The following is a 23,289-nucleotide window of genomic DNA, read 5'->3' as shown; positions in this document are numbered from 1 at the left end:
GAATAAAATGTGGGCAGGTAAGAAAATATATCACCAGTTTGATAAAGCATTGCAGGGCTTTAGAAAAAATTGGTAATAAAATCCGTGAAATAAAAACGTGACAAAAAAATTCTCTGACAATTTAAAAAATGCCCATCAGAGAGGAAAAGAAAAAGCAGGATCATTCTTGTGCACAGTTGGGACTACATATATCGAAGGGTAAAACCCTGTCAATTCGATGCAAGTGTAATTTAAAACATGTAGTCCGTAACGACGCATCATTCAATTCGCGAAAGGACTCAAACTGAAGATCGGGAAACGACGAGGATGGGATTCGAACCCACGCGGGCAGTGCCCAATGGATTAGCAGTCCATCGCCTTAACCACTGGGCCACCTCGTCCGAAATCTCTAATGTTATTACTCATTGGCAGAATAAAAAAAATATTTGACAATTTTTTTCCTATTATTATTTTAATCGATTCCGGACTGGAATATTGACCTCTTTCGGAGAAGACTGTATTGAAGGAGAGAGATTATGACCAGACCAAATATAAATTATTCAGAATTCTTGTGTTGTGTTATTGTTGTGACTTATGGCACTTTACAAGGTAGCTGAAAGTTATCTCTAGAAATCTTTGTTGCGATATCATACTGTTTAACACAATTTCCTCTTCTTATTATGCTAATAAGCGCATTCTTATGCGGACCTTTTAGTTTCCGTCATCTCTTCAGATGGATAAAGAGATTAGATATGAAAATTTCCTTGTCATGCAAAACTAATGTCAAAAATGCAGTGATATATCAGTCATTAGCTGAGAAGAAAATATTTTGATATGCGTCCATTGTATTTGTGGAATTCATGATCATATTTCGGAGTAGACGAGCATGTTTCAGAATTTTTTTTATTTAAAAAAAAGGCATTTGAGCCTCTGCCGTGACCAGTATTCGAACCTGGGTTATTGCGGCCACAACGCAATGTACTAACCACTATACGATCACGGCGACAAGGAAGATTCTCAGTGATAGCCTTTTAAGGAAACTGCGACTCTTAATCGAAGATGGGTTTTCAAGACTTGAAATAGACCGTGAAATAATTGAAAATCCCGAACAATTGTCAACAGAGGGCACCACGAAAATGAAAGCACCAAATCAATTTTTCAAATCTATACAAAATTAATAAATGCGTTAAACAGTTTGAAAGATTTTCATAAATGTCTTTTTTTTTTTTCCCTTTAAAAAATCTTTTCAGAAATTTATAAGGCATAGGTTAAAAGACTGGCTTGGATATGAATTTTTTAAATGATTGCCCACAACTCTACAAATATGGAGCTTCATGCCAGGATACAGATGCTTGCCTCCACAACGCTAGCATCTGGTATCTTTACCAGGCGGAATACGAACGGAACCTTGAATAAAATGTGGGCAGGTAAGAAAATATATCACCAGTTTGATAAAGCATTGCAGGGCTTTAGAAAAAATTGGTAATAAAATCCGTGAAATAAAAACGTGACAAAAAAATTCTCTGACAATTTAAAAAATGCCCATCAGAGAGGAAAAGAAAAAGCAGGATCATTCTTGTGCACAGTTGGGACTACATATATCGAAGGGTAAAACCCTGTCAATTCGATGCAAGTGTAATTTAAAACATGTAGTCCGTAACGACGCATCATTCAATTCGCGAAAGGACTCAAACTGAAGATCGGGAAACGACGAGGATGGGATTCGAACCCACGCGGGCACTGCCCAATGGATTAGCAGTCCATCGCCTTAACCACTCGGCCACCTCGTCCGAAATCTCTAATGTTATTACTCATTGGCAGAATAAAAAAAATATTTGACAATTTTTTTCCTATTATTATTTTAATCGATTCCGGACTGGAATATTGACCTCTTTCGGAGAAGTCTGTACGGGAAGGAGAGAGATTATGACCAGACCAAATATAAATTATTCAGAATTCTTGTGTTGTGTTATTGTTGTGACTTATGGCACTTTACAAGGTAGCTGAAAGTTATCTCTAGAAATCTTTGTTGCGATATCATACTGTTTAACACAATTTCCTCTTCTTATTATGCTAATAAGCGCATTCTTATGCGGACCTTTTAGTTTCCGTCATCTCTTCAGATGGATAAAGAGATTAGATATGAAAATTTCCTTGTCATGCAAAACTAATGTCAAAAATGCAGTGATATATCAGTCATTAGCTGAGAAGAAAATATTTTGATATGCGTCCATTGTATTTGTGGAATTCATGATCATATTTCGGAGTAGAAGAGCATGTTTCAGAATTTTTTTTTATTTAAAAAAAAAGGCATTTGAGCCTCTGCCGTGACCAGGATTCGAACCTGGGTTATTGCGGCCACAACGCAATGTACTAACCACTATACGATCACGGCGACAAGGAAGATTCTCAGTGATAGCCTTTTAAGGAAACTGCGACTCTTAATCGAAGATGGGTTTTCAAGACTTGAAATAGACCGTGAAATAATTGAAAATCCCGAACAATTGTCAACAGAGGGCACCACGAAAATGAAAGCACCAAATCAATTTTTCAAATCTATACAAAATTAATAAATGCGTTAAACAGTTTGAAAGATTTTCATAAATGTCTTTTTTTTTTTTCCCTTTAAAAAATATTTTCAGAAATTTATAAGGCATAGGTTAAAAGACTGGCTTGGATATGAATTTTTTAAATGATTGCCCACAACTCTACAAATATGGAGCTTCATGCCAGGATACAGATGCTTGCCTCCACAACGCTCGCATCTGGTATCTTTACCAGGCGGAATACGAACGGAACCTTGAATAAAATGTGGGCAGGTAAGAAAATATATCACCAGTTTGATAAAGCATTGCAGGGCTTTAGAAAAAATTGGTAATAAAATCCGTGAAATAAAAACGTGACAAAAAAATTCTCTGACAATTTAAAAAATACCCATCAGAGAGGAAAAGAAAAAGCAGGATCATTCTTGTGCACAGTTGGGACTACATATATCGAAGGGTAAAACCCTGTCAATTCGATGCAAGTGTAATTTAAAACATGTAGTCCGTAACGACGCATCATTCAATTCGCGAAAGGACTCAAACTGAAGATCGGGAAACGACGAGGATGGGATTCGAACCCACGCGGGCACTGCCCAATGGATTAGCAGTCCATCGCCTTAACCACTCGGCCACCTCGTCCGAAATCTCTAATGTTATTACTCATTGGCAGAATAAAAAAAATATTTGACAATTTTTTTCCTATTATTATTTTAATCGATTCCGGACTGGAATATTGACCTCTTTCGGAGAAGTCTGTACGGGAAGGAGAGAGATTATGACCAGACCAAATATAAATTATTCAGAATTCTTGTGTTGTGTTATTGTTGTGACTTATGGCACTTTACAAGGTAGCTGAAAGTTATCTCTAGAAATCTTTGTTGCGATATCATACTGTTTAACACAATTTCCTCTTCTTATTATGCTAATAAGCGCATTCTTATGCGGACCTTTTAGTTTCCGTCATCTCTTCAGATGGATAAAGAGATTAGATATGAAAATTTCCTTGTCATGCAAAACTAATGTCAAAAATGCAGTGATATATCAGTCATTAGCTGAGAAGAAAATATTTTGATATGCGTCCATTGTATTTGTGGAATTCATGATCATATTTCGGAGTAGAAGAGCATGTTTCAGAATTTTTTTTTATTTAAAAAAAAAGGCATTTGAGCCTCTGCCGTGACCAGGATTCGAACCTGGGTTATTGCGGCCACAACGCAATGTACTAACCACTATACGATCACGGCGACAAGGAAGATTCTCAGTGATAGCCTTTTAAGGAAACTGCGACTCTTAATCGAAGATGGGTTTTCAAGACTTGAAATAGACCGTGAAATAATTGAAAATCCCGAACAATTGTCAACAGAGGGCACCACGAAAATGAAAGCACCAAATCAATTTTTCAAATCTATACAAAATTAATAAATGCGTTAAACAGTTTGAAAGATTTTCATAAATGTCTTTTTTTTTTCCCTTTAAAAAATATTTTCAGAAATTTATAAGGCATAGGTTAAAAGACTGGCTTGGATATGAATTTTTTAAATGATTGCCCACAACTCTACAAATATGGAGCTTCATGCCAGGATACAGATGCTTGCCTCCACAACGCTCGCATCTGGTATCTTTACCAGGCGGAATACGAACGGAACCTTGAATAAAATGTGGGCAGGTAAGAAAATATATCACCAGTTTGATAAAGCATTGCAGGGCTTTAGAAAAAATTGGTAATAAAATCCGTGAAATAAAAACGTGACAAAAAAATTCTCTGACAATTTAAAAAATACCCATCAGAGAGGAAAAGAAAAAACAGGATCATTCTTGTGCACAGTTGGGACTACATATATCGAAGGGTAAAACCCTGTCAATTCGATGCAAGTGTAATTTGAAACATGTAGTCCGTAACGACGCATCATTCAATTCGCGAAAGTACTCAAACTGAAGATCGGGAAACGACGAGGATGGGATTCGAACCCACGCGGGCAGTGCCCAATGGATTAGCAGTCCATCGCCTTAACCACTCGGCCACCTCGTCCGAAATCTCTAATGTTATTACTCATTGGCAGAATAAAAAAAATATTTGACAATTTTTTTCCTATTATTATTTTAATCGATTCCGGACTGGAATATTGACCTCTTTCGGAGAAGACTGTACGGGAAGGAGAGAGATTATGACCAGACCAAATATAAATTATTCAGAATTCTTGTGTTGTGTTATTGTTGTGACTTATGGCACTTTACAAGGTAGCTGAAAGTTATCTCTAGAAATCTTTGTTGCGATATCATACTGTTTAACACAATTTCCTCTTCTTATTATGCTAATAAGCGCATTCTTATGCGGACCTTTTAGTTTCCGTCATCTCTTCAGATGGATAAAGAGATTAGATTTGAAAATTTCCTTGTCATGCAAAACTAATGTCAAAAATGCAGTGATATATCAGTCATTAGCTGAGAAGAAAATATTTTGATATGCGTCCATTGTATTTCTGGAATTCATGATCATATTTCGGAGTAGACGAGCATGTTTCAGAATTTTTTTTTATTTAAAAAAAAGGCATTTGAGCCTCTGCCGTGACCAGGATTCGAACCTGTGTTATTGCGGCCACAACGCAATGTACTAACCACTATACGATCACGGCGACAAGGAAGATTCTCAGTGATAGCCTTTTAAGGAAACTGCGACTCTTAATCGAAGATGGGTTTTCAAGACTTGAAATAGACCGTGAAATAATTGAAAATCCCGAACAATTGTCAACAGAGGGCACCACGAAAATGAAAGCACCAAATCAATTTTTCAAATCTATACAAAATTAATAAATGCGTTAAACAGTTTGAAAGATTTTCATAAATGTCTTTTTTTTTTTTTTTCCCTTTAAAAAATCTTTTCAGAAATTTATAAGGCATAGGTTAAAAGACTGGCTTGGATATGAATTTTTTAAATGATTGCCCACAACTCTACAAATATGGAGCTTCATGCCAGGATACAGATGCTTGCCTCCACAACGCTAGCATCTGGTATCTTTACCAGGCGGAATACGAACGGAACCTTGAATAAAATGTGGGCAGGTAAGAAAATATATCACCAGTTTGATAAAGCATTGCAGGGCTTTAGAAAAAATTGGTAATAAAATCCGTGAAATAAAAACGTGACAAAAAAATTCTCTGACAATTTAAAAAATGCCCATCAGAGAGGAAAAGAAAAAGCAGGATCATTCTTGTGCACAGTTGGGACTACATATATCGAAGGGTAAAACCCTGTCAATTCGATGCAAGTGTAATTTAAAACATGTAGTCCGTAACGACGCATCATTCAATTCGCGAAACGACTCAAACTGAAGATCGGGAAACGACGAGGTTGGGATTCGAACCCACGCGGGCAGTGCCCAATGGATTAGCAGTCCATCGCCTTAACCACTCGGCCACCTCGTCCGAAATCTCTAATGTTATTACTCATTGGCAGAATAAAAAAAATATTTGACAATTTTTTTCCTATTATTATTTTAATCGATTCCGGACTGGAATATTGACCTCTTTCGGAGAAGACTGTACGGGAAGGAGAGAGATTATGACCAGACCAAATATAAATTATTCAGAATTCTTGTGTTGTGTTATTGTTGTGACTTATGGCACTTTACAAGGTAGCTGAAAGTTATCTCTAGAAATCTTTGTTGCGATATCATACTGTTTAACACAATTTCCTCTTCTTATTATGCTAATAAGCGCATTCTTATGCGGACCTTTTAGTTTCCGTCATCTCTTCAGATGGATAAAGAGATTAGATATGAAAATTTCCTTGTCATGCAAAACTAATGTCAAAAATGCAGTGATATATCAGTCATTAGCTGAGAAGAAAATATTTTGATATGCGTCCATTGTATTTGTGGAATTCATGATCATATTTCGGAGTAGACGAGCATGTTTCAGAATTTTTTTTTATTTAAAAAAAAAGGCATTTGAGCCTCTGCCGTGACCAGGATTCGAACCTGGGTTATTGCGGCCACAACGCAATGTACTAACCACTATACGATCACGGCGACAAGGAAGATTCTCAGTGATAGCCTTTTAAGGAAACTGCGACTCTTAATCGAAGATGGGTTTTCAAGACTTGAAATAGACCGTGAAATAATTGAAAATCCCGAACAATTGTCAACAGAGGGCACCACGAAAATGAAAGCACCAAATCAATTTTTCAAATCTATACAAAATTAATAAATGCGTTAAACAGTTTGAAAGATTTTCATAAATGTCTTTTTTTTTTCCCCTTTAAAAAATCTTTTCAGAAATTTATAAGGCATAGGTTAAAAGACTGGCTTGGATATGAATTTTTTAAATGATTGCCCACAACTCTACAAATATGGAGCTTCATGCCAGGATACAGATGCTTGCCTCCACAACGCTCGCATCTGGTATCTTTACAAGGCGGAATACGAACGGAACATTGAATAAAATGTGGGCAGGTAAGAAAATATATCACCAGTTTGATAAAGCATTGCAGGGCTTTAGAAAAAATTGGTAATAAAATCCGTGAAATAAAAACGTGACAAAAAAATTCTCTGACATTTTAAAAAATGCCCATCAGAGAGGAAAAGAAAAAGCAGGATCATTCTTGTGCACAGTTGGGACTACATATATCGAAGGGTAAAACCCTGTCAATTCGATGCAAGTGTAATTTAAAACATGTAGTCCGTAACGACGCATCATTCAATTCGCGAAAGGACTCAAACTGAAGATCGGGAAACGACGAGTTGGGATTCGAACCCACGCGGGCAGTGCCCAATGGATTAGCAGTCCATCGCCTTAACCACTCGGCCACCTCGTCCGAAATCTCTAATGTTATTACTCATTGGCAGAATAAAAAAAATATTTGACAATTTTTTTCCTATTATTATTTTAATCGATTCCGGACTGGAATATTGACCTCTTTCGGAGAAGACTGTACGGGAAGGAGAGAGATTATGACCAGACCAAATATAAATTATTCAGAATTCTTGTGTTGTGTTATTGTTGTGACTTATGGCACTTTACAAGGTAGCTGAAAGTTATCTCTAGAAATCTTTGTTGCGATATCATACTGTTTAACACAATTTCCTCTTCTTATTATGCTAATAAGCGCATTCTTATGCGGACCTTTTAGTTTCCGTCATCTCTTCAGATGGATAAAGAGATTAGATATGAAAATTTCCTTGTCATGCAAAACTAATGTCAAAAATGCAGTGATATATCAGTCATTAGCTGAGAAGAAAATATTTTGATATGCGTCCATTGTATTTGTGGAATTCATGATCATATTTCGGAGTAGACGAGCATGTTTCAGAATTTTTTTTTATTTAAAAAAAAAGGCATTTGAGCCTCTGCCGTGACCAGGATTCGAACCTGGGTTATTGCGGCCACAACGCAATGTACTAACCACTATACGATCACGGCGACAAGGAAGATTCTCAGTGATAGCCTTTTAAGGAAACTGCGACTCTTAATCGAAGATGGGTTTTCAAGACTTGAAATAGACCGTGAAATAATTGAAAATCCCGAACAATTGTCAACAGAGGGCACCACGAAAATGAAAGCACCAAATCAATTTTTCAAATCTATACAAAATTAATAAATGCGTTAAACAGTTTGAAAGATTTTCATAAATGTCTTTTTTTTTTTTTTCCCTTTAAAAAATCTTTTCAGAAATTTATAAGGCATAGGTTAAAAGACTGGCTTGGATATGAATTTTTTAAATGATTGCGCACAACTCTACAAATATGGAGCTTCATGCCAGGATACAGATGCTTGTCTCCACAACGCTCGCATCTGGTAACTTTACCAGGCGGAATACGAACGGAACCTTGAATAAAATGTGGGCAGGTAAGAAAATATATCACCAGTTTGATAAAGCATTGCAGGGCTTTAGAAAAAATTGGTAATAAAATCCGTGAAATAAAAACGTGACAAAAAAATTCTCTGACAATTTAAAAAATGCCCATCAGAGAGGAAAAGAAAAAGCAGGATCATTCTTGTGCACAGTTGGGACTACATATATCGAAGGGTAAAACCCTGTCAATTCGATGCAAGTGTAATTTAAAACATGTAGTCCGTAACGACGCATCATTCAATTCGCGAAACGACTCAAACTGAAGATCGGGAAACGACGAGGATGGGATTCGAACCCACGCGGGCAGTGCCCAATGGATTAGCAGTCCATCGCCTTAACCACCGGGCCACCTCGTCCGAAATCTCTAATGTTATTACTCATTGGCAGAATAAAAAAAATATTTGACAATTTTTTTCCTATTATTATTTTAATCGATTCCGGACTGGAATATTGACCTCTTTCGGAGAAGACTGTATTGAAGGAGAGAGATTATGACCAGACCAAATATAAATTATTCAGAATTCTTGTGTTGTGTTATTGTTGTGACTTATGGCACTTTACAAGGTAGCTGAAAGTTATCTCTAGAAATCTTTGTTGCGATATCATACTGTTTAACACAATTTCCTCTTCTTATTATGCTAATAAGCGCATTCTTATGCGGACCTTTTAGTTTCCGTCATCTCTTCAGATGGATAAAGAGATTAGATATGAAAATTTCCTTGTCATGCAAAACTAATGTCAAAAATGCAGTGATATATCAGTCATTAGCTGAGAAGAAAATATTTTGATATGCGTCCATTGTATTTGTGGAATTCATGATCATATTTCGGAGTAGACGAGCATGTTTCAGAATTTTTTTTTATTTAAAAAAAAAGGCATTTGAGCCTCTGCCGTGACCAGGCTTCGAACCTGGGTTATTGCGGCCACAACGCAATGTACTAACCACTATACGATCACGGCGACAAGGAAGATTCTCAGTGATAGCCTTTTAAGGAAACTGCGACTCTTAATCGAAGATGGGTTTTCAAGACTTGAAATAGACCGTGAAATAATTGAAAATCCCGAACAATTGTCAACAGAGGGCACCACGAAAATGAAAGCACCAAATCAATTTTTCAAATCTATACAAAATTAATAAATGCGTTAAACAGTTTGAAAGATTTTCATAAATGTCTTTTTTTTTTTTTTCCCCTTTAAAAAATCTTTTCAGAAATTTATAAGGCATAGGTTAAAAGACTGGCTTGGATATGAATTTTTTAAATGATTGCCCACAACTCTACAAATATGGAGCTTCATGCCAGGATACAGATGCTTGCCTCCACAACGCTCGCATCTGGTATCTTTACAAGGCGGAATACGAACGGAACATTGAATAAAATGTGGGCAGGTAAGAAAATATATCACCAGTTTGATAAAGCATTGCAGGGCTTTAGAAAAAATTGGTAATAAAATCCGTGAAATAAAAACGTGACAAAAAAATTCTCTGACATTTTAAAAAATGCCCATCAGAGAGGAAAAGAAAAAGCAGGATCATTCTTGTGCACAGTTGGGACTACATATATCGAAGGGTAAAACCCTGTCAATTCGATGCAAGTGTAATTTAAAACATGTAGTCCGTAACGACGCATCATTCAATTCGCGAAAGGACTCAAACTGAAGATCGGGAAACGACGAGTTGGGATTCGAACCCACGCGGGCAGTGCCCAATGGATTAGCAGTCCATCGCCTTAACCACTCGGCCACCTCGTCCGAAATCTCTAATGTTATTACTCATTGGCAGAATAAAAAAAATATTTGACAATTTTTTTCCTATTATTATTTTAATCGATTCCGGACTGGAATATTGACCTCTTTCGGAGAAGACTGTACGGGAAGGAGAGAGATTATGACCAGACCAAATATAAATTATTCAGAATTCTTGTGTTGTGTTATTGTTGTGACTTATGGCACTTTACAAGGTAGCTGAAAGTTATCTCTAGAAATCTTTGTTGCGATATCATACTGTTTAACACAATTTCCTCTTCTTATTATGCTAATAAGCGCATTCTTATGCGGACCTTTTAGTTTCCGTCATCTCTTCAGATGGATAAAGAGATTAGATATGAAAATTTCCTTGTCATGCAAAACTAATGTCAAAAATGCAGTGATATATCAGTCATTAGCTGAGAAGAAAATATTTTGATATGCGTCCATTGTATTTGTGGAATTCATGATCATATTTCGGAGTAGACGAGCATGTTTCAGAATTTTTTTTTATTTAAAAAAAAAGGCATTTGAGCCTCTGCCGTGACCAGGATTCGAACCTGGGTTATTGCGGCCACAACGCAATGTACTAACCACTATACGATCACGGCGACAAGGAAGATTCTCAGTGATAGCCTTTTAAGGAAACTGCGACTCTTAATCGAAGATGGGTTTTCAAGACTTGAAATAGACCGTGAAATAATTGAAAATCCCGAACAATTGTCAACAGAGGGCACCACGAAAATGAATGCACCAAATCAATTTTTCAAATCTATACAAAATTAATAAATGCGTTAAACAGTTTGAAAGATTTTCATAAATGTCTTTTTTTTTTTTTCCCCTTTAAAAAATCTTTTCAGAAATTTATAAGGCATAGGTTAAAAGACTGGCTTGGATATGAATATTTTAAATGATTGCCCACAACTCTACAAATATGGAGCTTCATGCCAGGATACAGATGCTTGTCTCCACAACGCTCGCATCTGGTAACTTTACCAGGCGGAATACGAACGGAACCTTGAATAAAATGTGGGCAGGTAAGAAAATATATCACCAGTTTGATAAAGCATTGCAGGGCTTTAGAAAAAATTGGTAATAAAATCCGTGAAATAAAAACGTGACAAAAAAATTCTCTGACAATTTAAAAAATGCCCATCAGAGAGGAAAAGAAAAAGCAGGATCATTCTTGTGCACAGTTGGGACTACATATATCGAAGGGTAAAACCCTGTCAATTCGATGCAAGTGTAATTTAAAACATGTAGTCCGTAACGACGCATCATTCAATTCGCGAAACGACTCAAACTGAAGATCGGGAAACGACGAGGTTGGGATTCGAACCCACGCGGGCAGTGCCCAATGGATTAGCAGTCCATCGCCTTAACCACTCGGCCACCTCGTCCGAAATCTCTAATGTTATTACTCATTGGCAGAATAAAAAAAATATTTGACAATTTTTTTCCTATTATTATTTTAATCGATTCCGGACTGGAATATTGACCTCTTTCGGAGAAGACTGTACGGGAAGGAGAGAGATTATGACCAGACCAAATATAAATTATTCAGAATTCTTGTGTTGTGTTATTGTTGTGACTTATGGCACTTTACAAGGTAGCTGAAAGTTATCTCTAGAAATCTTTGTTGCGATATCATACTGTTTAACACAATTTCCTCTTCTTATTATGCTAATAAGCGCATTCTTATGCGGACCTTTTAGTTTCCGTCATCTCTTCAGATGGATAAAGAGATTAGATATGAAAATTTCCTTGTCATGCAAAACTAATGTCAAAAATGCAGTGATATATCAGTCATTAGCTGAGAAGAAAATATTTTGATATGCGTCCATTGTATTTGTGGAATTCATGATCATATTTCGGAGTAGACGAGCATGTTTCAGAATTTTTTTTTATTTAAAAAAAAAGGCATTTGAGCCTCTGCCGTGACCAGGATTCGAACCTGGGTTATTGCGGCCACAACGCAATGTACTAACCACTATACGATCACGGCGACAAGGAAGATTCTCAGTGATAGCCTTTTAAGGAAACTGCGACTCTTAATCGAAGATGGGTTTTCAAGACTTGAAATAGACCGTGAAATAATTGAAAATCCCGAACAATTGTCAACAGAGGGCACCACGAAAATGAAAGCACCAAATCAATTTTTCAAATCTATACAAAATTAATAAATGCGTTAAACAGTTTGAAAGATTTTCATAAATGTCTTTTTTTTTTTTTTTCCCTTTAAAAAATCTTTTCAGAAATTTATAAGGCATAGGTTAAAAGACTGGCTTGGATATGAATTTTTTAAATGATTGCCCACAACTCTACAAATATGGAGCTTCATGCCAGGATACAGATGCTTGCCTCCACAACGCTCGCATCTGGTATCTTTACAAGGCGGAATACGAACGGAACATTGAATAAAATGTGGGCAGGTAAGAAAATATATCACCAGTTTGATAAAGCATTGCAGGGCTTTAGAAAAAATTGGTAATAAAATCCGTGAAATAAAAACGTGACAAAAAAATTCTCTGACATTTTAAAAAATGCCCATCAGAGAGGAAAAGAAAAAGCAGGATCATTCTTGTGCACAGTTGGGACTACATATATCGAAGGGTAAAACCCTGTCAATTCGATGCAAGTGTAATTTAAAACATGTAGTCCGTAACGACGCATCATTCAATTCGCGAAAGGACTCAAACTGAAGATCGGGAAACGACGAGTTGGGATTCGAACCCACGCGGGCAGTGCCCAATGGATTAGCAGTCCATCGCCTTAACCACTCGGCCACCTCGTCCGAAATCTCTAATGTTATTACTCATTGGCAGAATAAAAAAAATATTTGACAATTTTTTTCCTATTATTATTTTAATCGATTCCGGACTGGAATATTGACCTCTTTCGGAGAAGACTGTACGGGAAGGAGAGAGATTATGACCAGACCAAATATAAATTATTCAGAATTCTTGTGTTGTGTTATTGTTGTGACTTATGGCACTTTACAAGGTAGCTGAAAGTTATCTCTAGAAATCTTTGTTGCGATATCATACTGTTTAACACAATTTCCTCTTCTTATTATGCTAATAAGCGCATTCTTATGCGGACCTTTTAGTTTCCGTCATCTCTTCAGATGGATAAAGAGATTAGATATGAAAATTTCCTTGTCATGCAAAACTAATGTCAAAAATGCAGTGATATATCAGTCATTAGCTGAGAAGAAAATATTTTGATATGCGTCCATTGTATTTGTGGAATTCATGATCATATTTCGGAGTAGACGAGCATGTTTCAGAATTTTTTTTTATTTAAAAAAAAAGGCATTTGAGCCTCTGCCGTGACCAGGATTCGAACCTGGGTTATTGCGGCCACAACGCAATGTACTAACCACTATACGATCACGGCGACAAGGAAGATTCTCAGTGATAGCCTTTTAAGGAAACTGCGACTCTTAATCGAAGATGGGTTTTCAAGACTTGAAATAGACCGTGAAATAATTGAAAATCCCGAACAATTGTCAACAGAGGGCACCACGAAAATGAAAGCACCAAATCAATTTTTCAAATCTATACAAAATTAATAAATGCGTTAAACAGTTTGAAAGATTTTCATAAATGTCTTTTTTTTTTTTCCCCTTTAAAAAATCTTTTCAGAAATTTATAAGGCATAGGTTAAAAGACTGGCTTGGATATGAATTTTTTAAATGATTGCGCACAACTCTACAAATATGGAGCTTCATGCCAGGATACAGATGCTTGTCTCCACAACGCTCGCATCTGGTAACTTTACCAGGCGGAATACGAACGGAACCTTGAATAAAATGTGGGCAGGTAAGAAAATATATCACCAGTTTGATAAAGCATTGCAGGGCTTTAGAAAAAATTGGTAATAAAATCCGTGAAATAAAAACGTGACAAAAAAATTCTCTGACAATTTAAAAAATGCCCATCAGAGAGGAAAAGAAAAAGCAGGATCATTCTTGTGCACAGTTGGGACTACATATATCGAAGGGTAAAACCCTGTCAATTCGATGCAAGTGTAATTTAAAACATGTAGTCCGTAACGACGCATCATTCAATTCGCGAAAGGACTCAAACTGAAGATCGGGAAACGACGAGGATGGGATTCGAACCCACGCGGGCAGTGCCCAATGGATTAGCAGTCCATCGCCTTAACCACTCGACCACCTCGTCCGAAATCTCTAATGTTATTACTCATTGGCAGAATAAAAAAAATATTTGACAATTTTTTTCCTATTATTATTTTAATCGATTCCGGACTGGAATATTGACCTCTTTCGGAGAAGACTGTACGGGAAGGAGAGAGAATATGACCAGACCAAATATAAATTATTCAGAATTCTTGTGTTGTGTTATTGTTGTGACTTATGGCACTTTACAAGGTAGCTGAAAGTTATCTCTAGAAATCTTTGTTGCGATATCATACTGTTTAACACAATTTCCTCTTCTTATTATGCTAATAAGCGCATTCTTATGCGGACCTTTTAGTTTCCGTCATCTCTTCAGATGGATAAAGAGATTAGATATGAAAATTTCCTTGTCATGCAAAACTAATGTCAAAAATGCAGTGATATATCAGTCATTAGCTGAGAAGAAAATATTTTGATATGCGTCCATTGTATTTGTGGAATTCATGATCATATTTCGGAGTAGACGAGCATGTTTCAGAATTTTTTTTTATTTAAAAAAAAAGGCATTTGAGCCTCTGCCGTGACCAGGATTCGAACCTGGGTTATTGCGGCCACAACGCAATGTACTAACCACTATACGATCACGGCGACAAGGAAGATTCTCAGTGATAGCCTTTTAAGGAAACTGCGACTCTTAATCGAAGATGGGTTTTCAAGACTTGAAATAGACCGTGAAATAATTGAAAATCCCGAACAATTGTCAACAGAGGGCACCACGAAAATGAAAGCACCAAATCAATTTTTCAAATCTATACAAAATTAATAAATGCGTTAAACAGTTTGAAAGATTTTCATAAATGTCTTTTTTTTTTTTCCCTTTAAAAAATCTTTTCAGAAATTTATAAGGCATAGGTTAAAAGACTGGCTTGGATATGAATTTTTTAAATGATTGCCCACAACTCTACAAATATGGAGCTTCATGCCAGGATACAGATGCTTGCCTCCACAACGCTCGCATCTGGTATCTTTACCAGGCGGAATACGAACGGAACCTTGAATAAAATGTGGGCAGGTAAGAAAATATATCACCAGTTTGATAAAGCATTGCAGGGCTTTAGAAAAAATTGGTAATAAAATCCGTGAAATAAAAACGTGACAAAAAAATTCTCTGACAATTTAAAAAATGCCCATCAGAGAGGAAAAGAAAAAGCAGGATCATTCTTGTGCACAGTTGGGACTACATATATCGAAGGGTAAAACCCTGTCAATTCGATGCAAGTGTAATTTAAAACATGTAGTCCGTAACGACGCATCATTCAATTCGCGAAAGGACTCAAACTGAAGATCGGGAAACGACGAGGATGGGATTCGAACCCACGCGGGCAGTGCCCAATGGATTAGCAGTCCATCGCCTTAACCACTCGGCCACCTCGTCCGAAATCTCTAATGTTATTACTCATTGGCAGAATAAAAAAAAAATTTGACAATTTTTTTCCTATTATTATTTTAATCGATTCCGGACTGGAATATTGACCTCTTTCGGAGAAGACTGTACGGGAAGGAGAGAGATTATGACCAGACCAAATATAAATTATTCAGAATTCTTGTGTTGTGTTATTGTTGTGACTTATGGCACTTTACAAGGTAGCTGAAAGTTATCTCTAGAAATCTTTGTTGCGATATCATACTGTTTAACACAATTTCCTCTTCTTATTATGCTAATAAGCGCATTCTTATGCGGACCTTTTAGTTTGCGTCATCTCTTCAGATGGATAAAGAGATTAGATATGAAAATTTCCTTGTCATGCAAAACTAATGTCAAAAATGCAGTGATATATCAGTCATTAGCTGAGAAGAAAATATTTTGATATGCGTCCATTGTATTTGTGGAATTCATGATCATATTTCGGAGTAGACGAACATGTTTCAGAATTTTTTTTTATTTAAAAAAAAGGCATTTGAGCCTCTGCCGTGACCAGGATTCGAACCTGAGTTATTGCGGCCACAACGCAATGTACTAACCACTATACGATCACGGCGACAAGGAAGATTCTCAGTGATAGCCTTTTAAGGAAACTGCGACTCTTAATCGAAGATGGGTTTTCAAGACTTGAAATAGACCGTGAAATAATTGAAAATCCCGAACAATTGTCAACAGAGGGCACCACGAAAATGAAAGCACCAAATGAATTTTTCAAATCTATACAAAATTAATAAATGCGTTAAATAGTTTGAAAGATTTTCATAAATGTGTTTTTTTTTTTTTCCCCCTTTAAAAAATCTTTTCAGAAATTTATAAGGCATAGGTTAAAAGACTGGCTTGGATATGAATTTTTTAAATGATTGCCCACAACTCTACAAATATGGAGCTTCATGCCAGGATACAGATGCTTGCCTCCACAACGCTCGCATCTGGTATCTTTACCAGGCGGAATACGAACGGAACCTTGAATAAAATGTGGGCAGGTAAGAAAATATATCACCAGTTTGATAAAGCATTGCATGGCTTTAGAAAAAATTGGTAATAAAATCCGTGAAATAAAAACGTGACAAAAAAATTCTCTGACAATTTAAAAAATGCCCATCAGAGAGGAAAAGAAAAAGCAGGATCATTCTTGTGCACAGTTGGGACTACATATATCGAAGGGTAAAACCCTGTCAATTCGATGCAAGTGTAATTTAAAACATGTAGTCCGTAACGACGCATCATTCAATTCGCGAAAGGACTCAAACTGAAGATCGGGAAACGACGAGGATGGGATTCGAACCCACGCGGGCAGTGCCCAATGGATTAGCAGTCCATCGCCTTAACCACTCGGCCACCTCGTCCGAAATCTCTAATGTTATTACTCATTGGCAGAATAAAAAAAATATTTGACAATTTTTTTCCTATTATTATTTTAATCGATTCCGGACTGGAATATTGACCTCTTTCGGAGAAGACTGTACGGGAAGGAGAGAGATTATGACCAGACCAAATATAAATTATTCAGAATTCTTGTGTTGTGTTATTGTTGTGACTTATGGCACTTTACAAGGTAGCTGAAAGTTATCTCTAGAAATCTTTGTTGCGATATCATACTGTTTAACACAATTTCCTCTTCTTATTATGCTAATAAGCGCATTCTTATGCGGACCTTTTAGTTTCCGTCATCTCTTCAGATGGATAAAGAGATTAGATATGAAAATTTCCTTGTCATGCAAAACTAATGTCAAAAATGCAGTGATATATCAGTCATTAGCTGAGAAGAAAATATTTTGATATGCGTCCATTGTATTTGTGGAATTCATGATCATATTTCGGAGTAGACGAGCATGTTTCAGAATTTTTTTTTATTTAAAAAAAAAGGCATTTGAGCCTCTGCCGTGACCAGGATTCGAACCTGGGTTATTGCGGCCACAACGCAATGTACTAACCACTATACGATCACGGCGACAAGGAAGATTCTCAGTGATAGCCTTTTAAGGAAATTGCGACTCTTAATCGAAGATGGGTTTTCAAGACTTGAAATAGACCTTGAAATAATTGAAAATCCCGAACAATTGTCAACAGAGGGCACCACGAAAATGAAAGCACCAAATCAATTTTTCAAATCTATACAAAATTAATAAATGCGTTAAACAGTTTGAAAGATTTTCATAAATGTCTTTTTTTTTTTCCCTTTAAAAAATCTTTTCAGAAATTTATAATTCATAGGTTAAAAGACTGGCTTGGATATAAATTTTTTAAATGATTGCCCACAACTCTACAAATATGGAGCTTCATGCCAGGATACAGATGCTTGCCTCCACAACGCTCGCATCTGGTATCTTTACCAGGCGGAATACGAACGGAACCTTGAATAAAATGTGGGCAGGTAAGAAAATATATCACCAGTTTGATAAAGCATTGCAGGGCTTTAGAAAAAATTGGTAATAAAATCCGTGAAATAAAAACGTGACAAAAAAATTCTCTGACAATTTAAAAAATGCCCATCAGAGAGGAAAAGAAAAAGCAGGATCATTCTTGTGCACAGTTGGGACTACATATATCGAAGGGTAAAACCCTGTCAATTCGATGCAAGTGTAATTTAAAACATGTAGTCCGTAACGACGCATCATTCAATTCGCGAAAGGACTCAAACTGAAGATCGGGAAACGACGAGGATGGGATTCGAACCCACGCGGGCAGTGCCCAATGGATTAGCAGTCCATCGCCTTAACCACTCGGCCACCTCGTCCGAAATCTCTAATGTTATTACTCATTGGCAGAATAAAAAAAATATTTGACAATTTTTTTCCTATTATTATTTTAATCGATTCCGGACTGGAATATTGACCTCTTTCGGAGAAGACTGTACGGGAAGGAGAGAGATTATGACCAGACCAAATATAAATTATTCAGAATTCTTGTGTTGTGTTATTGTTGTGACTTATGGCACTTTACAAGGTAGCTGAAAGTTATCTCTAGAAATCTTTGTTGCGATATCATACTGTTTAACACAATTTCCTCTTCTTATTATGCTAATAAGCGCATTCTTATGCGGACCTTTTAGTTTCCGTCATCTCTTCAGATGGATAAAGAGATTAGATATGAAAATTTCCTTGTCATGCAAAACTAATGTCAAAAATGCAGTGATATATCAGTCATTAGCTGAGAAGAAAATATTTTGATATGCGTCCATTGTATTTGTGGAATTCATGATCATATTTCGGAGTAGACGAGCATGTTTCAGAATTTTTTTTTATTTAAAAAAAAAGGCATTTGAGCCTCTGCCGTGACCAGGATTCGAACCTGGGTTATTGCGGCCACAACGCAATGTACTAACCACTATACGATCACGGCGACAAGGAAGATTCTCAGTGATAGCCTTTTAAGGAAACTGCGACTCTTAATCGAAGATGGGTTTTCAAGACTTGAAATAGACCGTGAAATAATTGAAAATCCCGAACAATTGTCAACAGAGGGCACCACGAAAATGAAAGCACCAAATCAATTTTTCAAATCTATACAAAATTAATAAATGCGTTAAACAGTTTGAAAGATTTTCATAAATGTCTTTTTTTTTTCCCCTTTAAAAAATCTTTTCAGAAATTTATAAGGCATAGGTTAAACGACTGGCTTGGATATAAATTTTTTAAATGATTGCCCACAACTCTACAAATATGGAGCTTCATGCCAGGATACAGATGCTTGCCTCCACAACGCTCGCATCTGGTATCTTTACCAGGCGGAATACGAACGGAACCTTGAATAAAATGTGGGCAGGTAAGAAAATATATCACCAGTTTGATAAAGCATTGCAGGGCTTTAGAAAAAATTGGTAATAAAATCCGTGAAATAAAAACGTGACAAAAAAATTCTCTGACAATTTAAAAAATGCCCATCAGAGAGGAAAAGAAAAAACAGGATCATTCTTGTGCACAGTTGGGACTACATATATCGAAGGGTAAAACCCTGTCAATTCGATGCAAGTGTAATTTGAAACATGTAGTCCGTAACGACGCATCATTCAATTCGCGAAAGGACTCAAACTGAAGATCGGGAAACGACGAGGATGGGATTCGAACCCACGCGGGCAGTGCCCAATGGATTAGCAGTCCATCGCCTTAACCACTCGGCCACCTCGTCCGAAATCTCTAATGTTATTACTCATTGGCAGAATAAAAAAAATATTTGACAATTTTTTTCCTATTATTATTTTAATCGATTCCGGACTGGAATATTGACCTCTTTCGGAGAAGACTGTACGGGAAGGAGAGAGATTATGACCAGACCAAATATAAATTATTCAGAATTCTTGTGTTGTGTTATTGTTGTGACTTATGGCACTTTACAAGGTAGCTGAAAGTTATCTCTAGAAATCTTTGTTGCGATATCATACTGTTTAACACAATTTCCTCTTCTTATTATGCTAATAAGCGCATTCTTATGCGGACCTTTTAGTTTCCGTCATCTCTTCAGATGGATAAAGAGATTAGATATGAAAATTTCCTTGTCATGCAAAACTAATGTCAAAAATGCAGTGATATATCAGTCATTAGCTGAGAAGAAAATATTTTGATATGCGTCCATTGTATTTGTGGAATTCATGATCATATTTCGGAGTAGACGAGCATGTTTCAGAATTTTTTTTTATTTAAAAAAAAAGGCATTTGAGCCTCTGCCGTGACCAGCATTCGAACCTGGGTTATTGCGGCCACAACGCAATGTACTAACCACTATACGATCACGGCGACAAGGAAGATTCTCAGTGATAGCCTTTTAAGGAAACTGCGACTCTTAATCGAAGATGGGTTTTCAAGACTTGAAATAGACCGTGAAATAATTGAAAATCCCGAACAATTGTCAACAGAGGGCACCACGAAAATGAAAGCACCAAATCAATTTTTCAAATCTATACAAAATGAATAAATGCGTTAAACAGTTTGAAAGATTTTCATAAATGTCTTTTTTTTTTTTTCCCCTTTAAAAAATCTTTTCAGAAATTTATAAGGCATAGGTTAAACGACTGGCTTGGATATAAATTTTTTAAATGATTGCCCACAACTCTACAAATATGGAGCTTCATGCCAGGATACAGATGCTTGCCTCCACAACGCTCGCATCTGGTATCTTTACCAGGCGGAATACGAACGGAACCTTGAATAAAATGTGGGCAGGTAAGAAAATATATCACCAGTTTGATAAAGCATTGCAGGGCTTTAGAAAAAATTGGTAATAAAATCCGTGAAATAAAAACGTGACAAAAAAATTCTCTGACAATTTAAAAAATGCCCATCAGAGAGGAAAAGAAAAAACAGGATCATTCTTGTGCACAGTTGGGACTACATATATCGAAGGGTAAAACCCTGTCAATTCGATGCAAGCGTAATTTGAAACATGTAGTCCGTAACGACGCATCATTCAATTCGCGAAAGGACTCAAACTGAAGATCGGGAAACGACGAGGATGGGATTCGAACCCACGCGGGCTGTGCCCAATGGATTAGCAGTCCATCGCCTTAACCACTCGGCCACCTCGTCCGAAATCTCTAATGTTATTACTCATTGGCAGAATAAAAAAAATATTTGACAATTTTTTTTCCTATTATTATTTTAATCGATTCCGGACTGGAATATTGACCTCTTTCGGAGAAGACTGTACGGGAAGGAGAGAGATTATGACCAGACCAAATATAAATTATTCAGAATTCTTGTGTTGTGTTATTGTTGTGACTTATGGCACTTTACAAGGTAGCTGAAAGTTATCTCTAGAAATCTTTGTTGCGATATCATACTGTTTAACACAATTTCCTCTTCTTATTATGCTAATAAGCGCATTCTTATGCGGACCTTTTAGTTTCCGTCATCTCTTCAGATGGATAAAGAGATTAGATATGAAAATTTCCTTGTCATGCAAAACTAATGTCAAAAATGCAGTGATATATCAGTCATTAGCTGAGAAGAAAATATTTTGATATGCGTCCATTGTATTTGTGGAATTCATGATCATATTTCGGAGTAGACGAGCATGTTTCAGAATTTTTTTTATTTAAAAAAAAAGGCATTTGAGCCTCTGCCGTGACCAGGATTCGAACCTGGGTTATTGCGGCCACAACGCAATGTACTAACCACTATACGATCACGGCGACAAGGAAGATTCTCAGTGATAGCCTTTTAAGGAAACTGCGACTCTTAATCGAAGATGGGTTTTCAAGACTTGAAATAGACCGTGAAATAATTGAAAATCCCGAACAATTGTCAACAGAGGGCACCACGAAAATGAAAGCACCAAATCAATTTTTCAAATCTATACAAAATTAATAAATGCGTTAAACAGTTTGAAAGATTTTCATAAATGTCTTTTTTTTTTTTCCCTTTAAAAATTTTTTTCAGAAATTTATAAGGCATAGGTTAAAAGACTGGCTTGGATATGAATTTTTTAAATGATTGCCCACAACTCTACAAATATGGAGCTTCATGCCAGGATACAGATTCTTGCCTCCACAACGCTCGCATCTGGTAACTTTACCAGGCGGAATACGAACGGAACCTTGAATAAAATGTGGGCAGGTAAGAAAATATATCACCAGTTTGATAAAGCATTGCAGGGCTTTAGAAAAAATTGGTAATAAAATCCGTGAAATAAAAGCGTGACAAAAAAATTCTCTGACAATTTAAAAAATGCCCATCAGAGAGGAAAAGAAAAAGCAGGATCATTCTTGTGCACAGTTGGGACTACATATATCGAATTGTAAAACCCTGTCAATTCGATGCAAGTGTAATTTAAAACATGTAGTCCGTAACGACGCATCATTCAATTCGCGAAAGGACTCAAACTGAAGTTCGGGAAACGACGAGGATGGGATTCGAACCCACGCGGGCAGTGCCCAATGGATTAGCAGCCCATCGCCTTAACCACTCGGCCACCTCGTCCGAAATCTCTAATGTTATTACTCATTGGCAGAATAAAAAAAATATTTGACAATTTTTTTTCCTATTATTATTTTAATCGATTCCGGACTGGAATATTGACCTCTTTCGGAGAAGACTGTACGGGAAGGAGAGAGATTATGACCAGACCAAATATAAATTATTCAGAATTCTTGTGTTGTGTTATTGTTGTGACTTATGGCACTTTACATGGTAACTGAAAGTTATCTCTAAAAATCTTTGTTGCGATATCATACTGTTTAACACAATTTCCTCTTCTTATTATGCTAATAAGCGCATTCTTATGCGGACCTTTTAGTTTCCGTCATCTCTTCAGATGGATAAAGAGATTAGATATGAAAATTTCCTTGTCATGCAAAACTAATGTCAAAAATGCAGTGATATATCAGTCATTAGCTGAGAAGAAAATATTTTGATATGCGTCCATTGTATTTGTGGAATTCATGATCATATTTCGGAGTAGACGAGCATGTTTCAGAATTTTTTTTTATTTAAAAAAAAGGCATTTGAGCCTCTGCCGTGACCAGGATTCGAACCTGGGTTATTGCGGCCACAACGCAATGTACTAACCACTATACAATCACGGCGACAAGGAAGATTCTCAGTGATAGCCT

General features: G+C 36.5%; 33 non-coding genes across 33 annotated transcripts; all 33 read right to left on the bottom strand.

The window, feature by feature from the left end:
• Window positions 1-298: 298 nt before the first annotated feature.
• Trnas-gcu (transfer RNA serine (anticodon GCU)) lies at window positions 299-380 on the bottom strand. The gene has a single exon. It is a non-coding gene; the product is annotated as a tRNA-Ser (tRNA).
• A 1,307-nt stretch (window positions 381-1,687) lies between these two features.
• On the bottom strand, window positions 1,688-1,769 carry Trnas-gcu (transfer RNA serine (anticodon GCU)). Its single transcript has one exon. It is a non-coding gene; the product is annotated as a tRNA-Ser (tRNA).
• A 533-nt stretch (window positions 1,770-2,302) lies between these two features.
• Trnah-gug (transfer RNA histidin (anticodon GUG)) lies at window positions 2,303-2,374 on the bottom strand. Its single transcript has one exon. It is a non-coding gene; the product is annotated as a tRNA-His (tRNA).
• Window positions 2,375-3,079: 705 nt separating this feature from the next.
• Window positions 3,080-3,161, bottom strand: Trnas-gcu (transfer RNA serine (anticodon GCU)). Its single transcript has one exon. It is a non-coding gene; the product is annotated as a tRNA-Ser (tRNA).
• Window positions 3,162-3,694: 533 nt separating this feature from the next.
• Window positions 3,695-3,766, bottom strand: Trnah-gug (transfer RNA histidin (anticodon GUG)). The gene has a single exon. It is a non-coding gene; the product is annotated as a tRNA-His (tRNA).
• Window positions 3,767-4,469: 703 nt separating this feature from the next.
• Window positions 4,470-4,551, bottom strand: Trnas-gcu (transfer RNA serine (anticodon GCU)). Its single transcript has one exon. It is a non-coding gene; the product is annotated as a tRNA-Ser (tRNA).
• Window positions 4,552-5,083: 532 nt separating this feature from the next.
• Trnah-gug (transfer RNA histidin (anticodon GUG)) lies at window positions 5,084-5,155 on the bottom strand. The gene has a single exon. It is a non-coding gene; the product is annotated as a tRNA-His (tRNA).
• A 708-nt stretch (window positions 5,156-5,863) lies between these two features.
• Window positions 5,864-5,945, bottom strand: Trnas-gcu (transfer RNA serine (anticodon GCU)). Its single transcript has one exon. It is a non-coding gene; the product is annotated as a tRNA-Ser (tRNA).
• Window positions 5,946-6,478: 533 nt separating this feature from the next.
• On the bottom strand, window positions 6,479-6,550 carry Trnah-gug (transfer RNA histidin (anticodon GUG)). The gene has a single exon. It is a non-coding gene; the product is annotated as a tRNA-His (tRNA).
• Window positions 6,551-7,251: 701 nt separating this feature from the next.
• Trnas-gcu (transfer RNA serine (anticodon GCU)) lies at window positions 7,252-7,335 on the bottom strand. The gene has a single exon. It is a non-coding gene; the product is annotated as a tRNA-Ser (tRNA).
• A 533-nt stretch (window positions 7,336-7,868) lies between these two features.
• Window positions 7,869-7,940, bottom strand: Trnah-gug (transfer RNA histidin (anticodon GUG)). Its single transcript has one exon. It is a non-coding gene; the product is annotated as a tRNA-His (tRNA).
• Window positions 7,941-8,647: 707 nt separating this feature from the next.
• Trnas-gcu (transfer RNA serine (anticodon GCU)) lies at window positions 8,648-8,729 on the bottom strand. The gene has a single exon. It is a non-coding gene; the product is annotated as a tRNA-Ser (tRNA).
• A 532-nt stretch (window positions 8,730-9,261) lies between these two features.
• Window positions 9,262-9,333, bottom strand: Trnah-gug (transfer RNA histidin (anticodon GUG)). The gene has a single exon. It is a non-coding gene; the product is annotated as a tRNA-His (tRNA).
• Window positions 9,334-10,038: 705 nt separating this feature from the next.
• On the bottom strand, window positions 10,039-10,122 carry Trnas-gcu (transfer RNA serine (anticodon GCU)). Its single transcript has one exon. It is a non-coding gene; the product is annotated as a tRNA-Ser (tRNA).
• A 533-nt stretch (window positions 10,123-10,655) lies between these two features.
• Trnah-gug (transfer RNA histidin (anticodon GUG)) lies at window positions 10,656-10,727 on the bottom strand. Its single transcript has one exon. It is a non-coding gene; the product is annotated as a tRNA-His (tRNA).
• Window positions 10,728-11,434: 707 nt separating this feature from the next.
• Trnas-gcu (transfer RNA serine (anticodon GCU)) lies at window positions 11,435-11,516 on the bottom strand. The gene has a single exon. It is a non-coding gene; the product is annotated as a tRNA-Ser (tRNA).
• Window positions 11,517-12,049: 533 nt separating this feature from the next.
• Window positions 12,050-12,121, bottom strand: Trnah-gug (transfer RNA histidin (anticodon GUG)). Its single transcript has one exon. It is a non-coding gene; the product is annotated as a tRNA-His (tRNA).
• Window positions 12,122-12,826: 705 nt separating this feature from the next.
• Trnas-gcu (transfer RNA serine (anticodon GCU)) lies at window positions 12,827-12,910 on the bottom strand. The gene has a single exon. It is a non-coding gene; the product is annotated as a tRNA-Ser (tRNA).
• A 533-nt stretch (window positions 12,911-13,443) lies between these two features.
• On the bottom strand, window positions 13,444-13,515 carry Trnah-gug (transfer RNA histidin (anticodon GUG)). The gene has a single exon. It is a non-coding gene; the product is annotated as a tRNA-His (tRNA).
• A 706-nt stretch (window positions 13,516-14,221) lies between these two features.
• Window positions 14,222-14,303, bottom strand: Trnas-gcu (transfer RNA serine (anticodon GCU)). The gene has a single exon. It is a non-coding gene; the product is annotated as a tRNA-Ser (tRNA).
• Window positions 14,304-14,836: 533 nt separating this feature from the next.
• Trnah-gug (transfer RNA histidin (anticodon GUG)) lies at window positions 14,837-14,908 on the bottom strand. The gene has a single exon. It is a non-coding gene; the product is annotated as a tRNA-His (tRNA).
• A 705-nt stretch (window positions 14,909-15,613) lies between these two features.
• Window positions 15,614-15,695, bottom strand: Trnas-gcu (transfer RNA serine (anticodon GCU)). The gene has a single exon. It is a non-coding gene; the product is annotated as a tRNA-Ser (tRNA).
• Window positions 15,696-16,227: 532 nt separating this feature from the next.
• Window positions 16,228-16,299, bottom strand: Trnah-gug (transfer RNA histidin (anticodon GUG)). The gene has a single exon. It is a non-coding gene; the product is annotated as a tRNA-His (tRNA).
• A 708-nt stretch (window positions 16,300-17,007) lies between these two features.
• Window positions 17,008-17,089, bottom strand: Trnas-gcu (transfer RNA serine (anticodon GCU)). The gene has a single exon. It is a non-coding gene; the product is annotated as a tRNA-Ser (tRNA).
• Window positions 17,090-17,622: 533 nt separating this feature from the next.
• On the bottom strand, window positions 17,623-17,694 carry Trnah-gug (transfer RNA histidin (anticodon GUG)). Its single transcript has one exon. It is a non-coding gene; the product is annotated as a tRNA-His (tRNA).
• Window positions 17,695-18,398: 704 nt separating this feature from the next.
• Trnas-gcu (transfer RNA serine (anticodon GCU)) lies at window positions 18,399-18,480 on the bottom strand. Its single transcript has one exon. It is a non-coding gene; the product is annotated as a tRNA-Ser (tRNA).
• Window positions 18,481-19,013: 533 nt separating this feature from the next.
• Window positions 19,014-19,085, bottom strand: Trnah-gug (transfer RNA histidin (anticodon GUG)). Its single transcript has one exon. It is a non-coding gene; the product is annotated as a tRNA-His (tRNA).
• Window positions 19,086-19,789: 704 nt separating this feature from the next.
• Window positions 19,790-19,871, bottom strand: Trnas-gcu (transfer RNA serine (anticodon GCU)). Its single transcript has one exon. It is a non-coding gene; the product is annotated as a tRNA-Ser (tRNA).
• Window positions 19,872-20,404: 533 nt separating this feature from the next.
• Trnah-gug (transfer RNA histidin (anticodon GUG)) lies at window positions 20,405-20,476 on the bottom strand. The gene has a single exon. It is a non-coding gene; the product is annotated as a tRNA-His (tRNA).
• A 707-nt stretch (window positions 20,477-21,183) lies between these two features.
• Trnas-gcu (transfer RNA serine (anticodon GCU)) lies at window positions 21,184-21,265 on the bottom strand. Its single transcript has one exon. It is a non-coding gene; the product is annotated as a tRNA-Ser (tRNA).
• A 533-nt stretch (window positions 21,266-21,798) lies between these two features.
• On the bottom strand, window positions 21,799-21,870 carry Trnah-gug (transfer RNA histidin (anticodon GUG)). The gene has a single exon. It is a non-coding gene; the product is annotated as a tRNA-His (tRNA).
• Window positions 21,871-22,575: 705 nt separating this feature from the next.
• Trnas-gcu (transfer RNA serine (anticodon GCU)) lies at window positions 22,576-22,657 on the bottom strand. Its single transcript has one exon. It is a non-coding gene; the product is annotated as a tRNA-Ser (tRNA).
• A 533-nt stretch (window positions 22,658-23,190) lies between these two features.
• Trnah-gug (transfer RNA histidin (anticodon GUG)) lies at window positions 23,191-23,262 on the bottom strand. The gene has a single exon. It is a non-coding gene; the product is annotated as a tRNA-His (tRNA).
• Window positions 23,263-23,289: the final 27 nt, after the last annotated feature.

The sequence above is a fragment of the Argiope bruennichi genome, chromosome 6 (genome assembly GCF_947563725.1).
Source record: "Argiope bruennichi chromosome 6, qqArgBrue1.1, whole genome shotgun sequence".
Taxonomy (NCBI): domain Eukaryota; kingdom Metazoa; phylum Arthropoda; class Arachnida; order Araneae; family Araneidae; genus Argiope; species Argiope bruennichi.
The sequence above is the reverse complement of the archived record's forward strand: the minus strand, read 5'-3'. Positions and strand labels throughout refer to the sequence as shown.